Here is an 8,220-nt window from a genome sequence, read left to right on the forward strand (position 1 = left end):
CTGAGCACCCGCACGCTCGTTTCGTGGGTTGACTTAGGCATACGTAGTTCATTCCCAGTCTAAGATCGAATCGGATCGAGGGTTGCGGCTTCACCTGCTGGGCTCGGGCATGTGCTGGTGCCGCATTTTTCTTCGTTGGGGCACCATCGTCGGAGCATCGTCGAAGAACCTGACCGACGACATTGAGGTTCCGACGATCATTGGGGTCGGGGGGGTGTGCGCACATGATGTGCGATGGGTGCTGGTACTTGGCCCTTATATTGGCCCCCTATCCCTCTTCAAACCTTGAGAACTCACACCCCTTCAAAGAGCATTTAAGATTTTATAGGTTTGCTGCCATAGCCATTAAAGTGTCTGAAATGGGGACACTTTTTTCAAATGGTCAGAAAATCTTGTACACTTTGACTTTTTAGCTGATTTTTTTATGCATGCCAAGAAAAATACAAGGATCACGTTTACCCGGTTTGGGGCCTAAACTGCTTCCAAAAAAATTTTAAAAAATCTTGAACCACAAAAATTTTCAAAAATCATGAAAAATAGAAAACGAGTCGTCTTGCCATGAAACTTCACGTGAAGGCTTAAAGGACCATTGTATGAATTTACGAGCGATAAAAATGGCATTGGCACATAGAAATATGAAGATGTACCTAAACCCACCTACCACCCTATCAATCCACATCTTGCGCATCCCGTCTCTCTGGCCGACGTAGTGCCCGACCGCCCACCCGCCTGCTCGTTTCGTCGGTTGGCTTAGGCATACGGAGTTCATTCCCAGTCTGAGATCAGACTGGATCGAGGGTTGGGGTAGCAGGATTGATAGCATACAGAGGGGGACCCGACCGATCCCCAGCTTGCGCATCCCGCCCCTCTAGTCGGCTGAGCGCCCGCACGCTCGTTTCGTGGGTTGACTTAGGCATACGGAGTTCATTCCCAGTCTAAGATTGGACCGGACCGATGGTTGTGATAGCACCTGCTGGGCTCGGGCATGTGCTGGTGCCCCATTTTTCTTTGTCGAGGTACCATCGTCGGAGAACCTGATCGACGGCATAAGGGTTTCGACGATCAGGGGGGTCGGGGGGTGTACGCACATGATGTGCGATGGGTGCTGGTACTTGGCCCTTATATTGGCCCCCTATCCCTCATCAAACCTTGAGAACTCACACCCCCTTAAAGAGCATTTGAGATTTTACAGGTTTGCTGCCAGTAGCCATTAAAGTGTCTGAAAAGGGGACAGCTTTTTTAAATGGTCACAAAATCTTGTACGCTTCGAGTTTTCAGCTGAATTGTTTTGTGCATGCCAACAAAAATACAAGGATCACGTCTACCAAGTTTGGGGCCAAAACTCCTTCCGAAAAAATTTAAAAAAATCCCGAACTATAAAAAGTTTCAAAAATCGTGAAAAATAGAAAACTAGTCGTCTTGCCATGAAACTTCACGTGAAGGCTTAAGGGGCCATTGTATGAATTTACAAGCCATAAAAATGGCATTGGCATGCAGAAATATGAAGATGTACCTAAACCCACCTACCACCCTATCGGTTTACGGCTTGCGTATCCCGTCTCTCTGGTCGGCGTAGTGCCCACCCACCCGCTCACTCGTTTCGTCGGTTAGCTTAGGCATACGGAGTTCATTCCCAGTCTAAGATCGAACCAGACTGAGGGTTGTGGCAGCATGCAGAGGGGGACCCAACCGATCCCCGGCTTGCGCATCCCGCCCCTCTGGCCGGCTGAGCGCTTGTACGCTTATTCTGTGGGTTGACTTAGGCATACAGAGTTCATTGCCAGTCTAAGCATACGGAGTTCATTCCCAGTCTAAGATCAGATCGGACCGAGGGTTACGGCAGCACATGCTGGGATCGAGCATGTGCTGGTGCCACATTTTTCTTCGTCAGGACACCATGGTCGGAGCATCGCCGGAGAACCTGACCAGCGGCATTGGGGTTCCGACGATCCGGGTGTGTGCGCACATGATGTGCGATGGGTGCTGGTACTTGGCCCTTATATTGGCCCCTATATTGGCCCCTAATCCCTCATCAAACCTTGAGAACTCACACCCCCTTAAAGAGCATTTGAGCTTTTTAAGGTTTACTGCCAGTAGCCATTAAAGTGTCTGAAATGGGGACACTTTTTTCAAATGGTCACAAAATCTTGTACACTTCGAGTTTCTAGCTGAATTCTTTCGTGCATGCCAACAAAAATACAAGGACCACGTCTACCAAGCTTGGGGCCAAAACTTCTTCCGAAAAAATTTTAAAAAATCTTGAACCGTAAAAAGTTTTGAAAATCGTGAAAAATAGAAAATGAGTCGTCTTGCCATGAAACTTCACGTGAAGGCTTAAGGGACCATTGTATGAATTTACGAGCGATAAAAATGGCATTGGCACATAGAAATATGAAGAAGTGCCTAAACCCACCTACCACCCTATCAATCCACATCTTGCGCATCCCGTCTCTCCTGCCGACGTAGTGCCCGACCGCCCGCCCGCCTGCTCGTTTCATCGATCAGCTTACGTATACGGAGTTCATTCCCAGTCTAAGATCGAACCGGACTGAGGGTTGCGGTAGCAGGATCGGTAGCATGCAGAGGGGGACCCGACCGATCCCCGGCTTGCGTATCCCGCCCCTCTGGTCGCCTGAGCGCCCGCACGCTCGTTCCGTGGGTTGACTTAGGCATATGGAGTTCATTCCCAATCTAAGCATATGGAGTTCATTCCTAGTCTAAGATCGGATCGGACCGAGAGTTACGGCAGCACATGCTGGGCTCAGGCATCTGCTGGTGCCGCATTTTTCTTCGCTAGGGCACCATCGCTAGAGAACCTGACCGACGGCATTTGGGTTATGACGATCGGGAGGCCTGGGCGGGGGGTGTGCGCACATGATGTGTGATGGGTGCTGGCACTTGGCCCTTATATTGGCCCCCTATCCCTCATCAAACCTCGAGAACTCACACCCCCTTAAAGAGCATTTGACATTTTACAGGTTTGCTGCCAGTAGCCATTAAATTGTCTAAAATGGGGACACTTTTCTCAAATGGTCACAATATCTTGTACACTTCGAGTTTTTTGCTGATTTCTTTTGTGCACGCCAACAAAAATACAAGGATCACATCTACCAAGTTTGGGGCCAAAACTCCTTCCGAAAAAATTTTAAAAAATCCCGAAACGTAAAAAGTTTTGAAAATCGTGAAAAATAGAAAACGAGTCGTCTTGCCATGAAACTTCACGTGAAGGATTAAGGGACCATTGTTTGAATTTAAAAGCCATAAAAATGGCATTGGCATGTAGAAATATGAAGATGTGCCTAAACCCACCTACCACCTATCGATCCACGGCTTGCGCATCCCATCTCTCTGGTCGGCGTAGTGCCCGCCCGCCCGCCTGCCCGCTCGTCTCGTCGGTTGGCTTAGGCATACGGAGTTCATTCCCAGCCTCAGCATACGGAGTTCATTCCCAGTCTAAGATCGGACCGGACCGAGGGTTACGACACCACATGTTAGGCTCGGGCATGTGCTGGTGCTACATTTTTCTTCATCGGGGCACCATCGCCGGAGCATCGTCAGAGAACCTGACTGGCGGTATTGGGGTTTCGACGATCGGGGGGGCTGGGGGGGTGTGCGCACATGATGTACGGTGGGTGCTGGTACTTGGCCCTTATATTGGCCCCCTATCCCTCATCAAACCTCGAGAACTCACACCCCCTTAAAGAGCATTTGTGATTTTACAGGTTTGCTGCCAGTAGCCATGAAAGTGTCTTAAATGGGGACACTTTTTTCAAATGGTCACAAAATCTTGTACACTTCGATTTTTTAGCTAAAGTTTTTTGTCCATGCCAAAAAAAGTACAAGGATCACATCTACCAAGTTTGGGGCCAAAACTCCTTCCGAAAGAATTTTAAAAAATCCCGAACCGCAAAAATTTTTGAATATCGTGAAAAATAGAAAACGAGTCGTCTTGCCATGAAACTTCACGTGAAGGCTTAAGGGACCATTGTATGAATTTACAAGCCATAAAAATGGCATTGGCATGCAGAAATATGAAGATGTGCCTAAACCCACCTACCACCCTATCTATCCACGGCTTGCGCATCCCGTCTCTCTGGCCGGTGTAGTGCCCGCCTGCCCGCCCGCACGCTCGTTTCTTCGGTTGACGTAGGCATATGGGGTTCATTCCCAATCTAAGATCAGACCAAATCGAGGGTTGCGGCAGCAGGATTGATAGCACGCAGAAGGGGACCCGATCGATACCCAGCTTGCGCATCCCGCCTCTCTGGCCGACTGAGCGCCCGCACCCTCATTTCGTCGGTTGACTTAGTCATACGGAGTTCATTCCCAGTCTAACCATATGGAGTTCATTCCCAGTCTAAGATCAAACCAGACTAAGGGTTACGGCAGCACATGCTGGGCTCGGGCATGTGCTGGTGCCACATTTTTCTTCATCGGGGCACCATCATCGGAGCATCACCGGAGAACCTGACCGACGGCATTGGGGTTCCGACGATTGAGGGGCCGGGGTGTGTGCGCACATAGTGTGCGATGGGTGCTGGTACTTGGCCCTTATATTGGCCCCTTATCCCTCATCAAACCTCGAGAACTCACACCCCCTTAAAGAGCATTTGAGATTTTACAGGTTTGCTACCAGTAGCCATTAAAGTGTCTGAAATGGGGACACTTTTTTCAAATGGTCACATAATTTTGTACACTTCGAGTTTTTAGCTGAATTTTTTTGTGCATGCCAACAAAAATAAAGGGATCACGTCTACCAAGTTTGGGGCCAAAACTCCTTTCGAAAAAATTTTAAAAAATCCCGAACCGTAAAAAGTTTCAAAAATCGTGAAAAATAGAAAACGAGTCGTCTTGCCATGAAACTTCACGTGAAGGCTTATGGGACCATTGTATGAATTTACAAGCCATAAAAATGGCATTGGCATGCAGAAATATGAAGATGTGCCTAAACCCACCTACCACCCTATCGATCCATGGCTTGCGCATCTCGTCTCTCTAGCCGACGTAGTGTCCCCCGCCCCCTAGTTTCGTCGATTGGCTTAGGCATAGGGAGTTCATTGCCAGTCTAAGATCAGACCATACTGAGGGTTGTGGCAGCAGGATAGACAACACGTAAAGGGGGACCCGATCGATCCCCAGCTTGCGCATCCCGCCCCTCTGGCCGGCTGAGCGCCCGCACGCTTGTTTCGTCGGTTGACTTAGGCATACGGAGTTCATTCTCAGTCTCAGCATATGGACTTCATTCCCAGTTTAAGATCGAACCGGATCGAGGGTTGCAGCAGCACATGCTGGGCTTGGGCATGTACTAGTGCCGGATTTTTCTTGCCCGGGGCACCATTGCCGGAGCATCACCGGAGAACTTGACCGGCGGCATTAGGGTTCCGGGGATCAGGGGGCCGGGGGGATGCGCACATGATGTGCGATGGGTGCTGGTACTTGGCCCATATATTGGTCCCTGTCCTTCATCAAACCTCGAGAACTCACACCCCCTTAAAGAGCATTTGAGATTTTACAAGTTTGCTGCCAGTAGCAATTAAAGTGTTTGAAATGGGGACACTTTTTTCAAATGGTCACAAAATCTTGTACACTTCGAGTTTTTAGCTGAATATTTTTGTGCATACCAAAAAAAAATACAAGGATCACATCTACCAAGTTTGGGGCCAAAACTCCTTCTGAAAAAATTTTAAGAAATCCCAAACCGTAGAAAGTTTTAAAAATCATGAAAAATAGAAAGCGAGTCGTCTTGCCATGAAACTTCACCTGAAGGATTAAAGGACCATTGTATGAATTTACAAGCTATAAAAAAGGCATTGGCATGCAAAAATATGAAGACATGCCTAAACCCACCTACCACCTTATCGATCCACGGCTTGCGCCTCCTGTCTCTCTGGCCGACGTAGTGCCCGCCTGCCCGTCCGCCTGCTCGTTTCATCGGTTGGCTTAGGCATACGAAGTTCATTCCTAGTCTAAGATCAGACCGAATCGAGGGTTGCAGCAGTAGGATTGGCAGCACACAGAGGTGGACCAGATCGATCCTCGACTTGCGCCTCCCGCCCCTCTGGCCAGCTGAACGCCCGAACGCTTGTTTCGTGGGTTGACTTAGGCATATGGAGTTCGTTCCCAGTCTAAGCATACGAAGTTCATTCCCAGTCTAAGATCGGATCAGACCGAGGGTTGCAGCAGCACATACTGGGCTCGGGCATGTGCTAGTGCCGCATTTTTCTTCCCCGGGGCACCATCGTCGGAGCATCGTCGTAGAACTTGATCGGCGGCATTAGGGTTCTGACGATCGGGGGGGCCGGGGGGTGTGCGCACATGATGTGCGATGGGTGCTGGTACTTGGCCCTTATATTGGCCCCTTATCCTTCATCAAACCTCGAGAACTCACCCCCCCTTAAAGAGCATTTGAGATTTTGCAGGTTTGCTGCCAGTAGCTATTAAAGTGTCTGAAATGGGGACACTTTTTTCAAATGGTCACAAAATCTTGTACACTTCGAGTTTTTAGCTGAATTTTTTTATGCATGCCAACAAAAATACAAGGATCACGTCTACCAAGTTTGGGGACAAAAATCCTTCCAAAAAATTTTTTAAAAAATCCTAAACCGTAAAAAGTTTCGAACATCATGAAAAATAGAAAACGAGTCGTCTTGCCATGAAACTTCACCTGAAGGCTTAAAGGACCATTGTATGAAATTACAAGCCACAAAAATGGCATTGGCATGCAGAAATATGAAGATGTGCCTAAACCCACCTACCACCCTATCGATCCACGGGTTGCGCATCCCGTCTCTCTGGCCGGCGTAGTGCCCGCCTGCCTGCCTGTCTGTTTGTTTCATCGGTTGGCTTAAGCATACGGAGTTCATTCCTAGTCTAAGATTGGAGCAGACCGAGGGTTGCGGAAGTAGGATTGGTAGCACACAGAAAGGGACCGAACCGATCCTTGACTTGCGCATCCCGCCCCTCTGGTCGGCTTAGCGCCCGCACGCTCATTTCATGGGTTGACTTAGGCATACGGAGTTCATTCCCAGTCTAAGCATACGGTGTTCATTCCCACTCTAAGATCGGACTGGACCGAGGGTTGCGGCAGCACATGCTGGGCTCGGGCATGTGCTGGTGCTACATTTTTCTTCGTCGGTGCACCATCGTCGGAGCATCGTCGGAGAACCTGAACGACGGCATTGGGGTTCCGGCGATAGGGGGCGGGGGGGGGTGTGCACACATGATGTGCAATGGGTGCTGGTACTTGGACCTTATATTGGCCCCCTATCCTTCACCAAACCTCGAGAACTCACACCCGCTTAAAGAACATTTGAGATTTTACAGGTTTGCTGCCAATAGCCATTAAAGTGTCTGAAATGGGGACACTTTTTTCAAATGGTCACAAAATCTTGTACACTTCGAGTTTTTAGCTGAATTTTTTGTGCATGCCAACAAAAATACAAGGATCACGTCTACCAAGTTTGGGTTCAAAACTCCTTCCGAAAAAATTTAAAAAAATACCGAACCGTAAAAAGTTTCCAAAATCGTGAAAAATAAAAAACGAGTCATCTTGCGATGAAACTTCACGTGAAGGCTTAAAGGACCATTGTATGCATTTACAAGCCATAAAAATGGCATTGGCACGCAGAAATATGAAGATGTGCCTAAACCCACCTACCAACCTATCGATCCACGGCTTGCGCATCCCGTCCCTCTGGCTGGCGTAGTTCCAGCGTGCCCGCTTGTTTTGTCGATTGGCTTAGGCATATGGAGTTCATTCCCAGTCTAAGATCAGATCGGACTGAGGGTTACGGCAGCAGGATCGGTAGCACGCAGAGGGGGACCCAGCCGATCCCCAACTTGCGTATCCCGCCTCATGGCTGGCTGAGTAACCGCACGCTCGTTTCGTGGGTTAACTTAGGCATACGGAGTTCATTCCCAGTCTAAGATCGGACCGGACCGAGGATTACGACAGCACATGCTAGGCTGGAGCATGTTCTGGTGTCGTATTTTTCTTCGCCGGGGCACCATCGTCGGAGCATCACCAGAGAACCTAACTGACGACATTGGGGTTCCGACGATCGGGGGGCCGAGGGGGGGTGTACACACATGATGTGCGATGGGTGCTGGTACTTGGCCCTTATATTGGCCCCCTATCCCTCATCAAACCTCGAGAACTCACACCCCCTCAAAGAGAATTTGAGATTTTACAGGTTTGCTGCCAGTAGCCATTAAAGTGTC

Source organism: Durio zibethinus, chromosome 9, assembly GCF_047325235.1.
Source record: "Durio zibethinus cultivar Kanyao isolate XHJ-2024 chromosome 9, ASM4732523v1, whole genome shotgun sequence".
In the NCBI taxonomy this organism is placed as follows: Eukaryota; Viridiplantae; Streptophyta; class Magnoliopsida; order Malvales; family Malvaceae; genus Durio; species Durio zibethinus.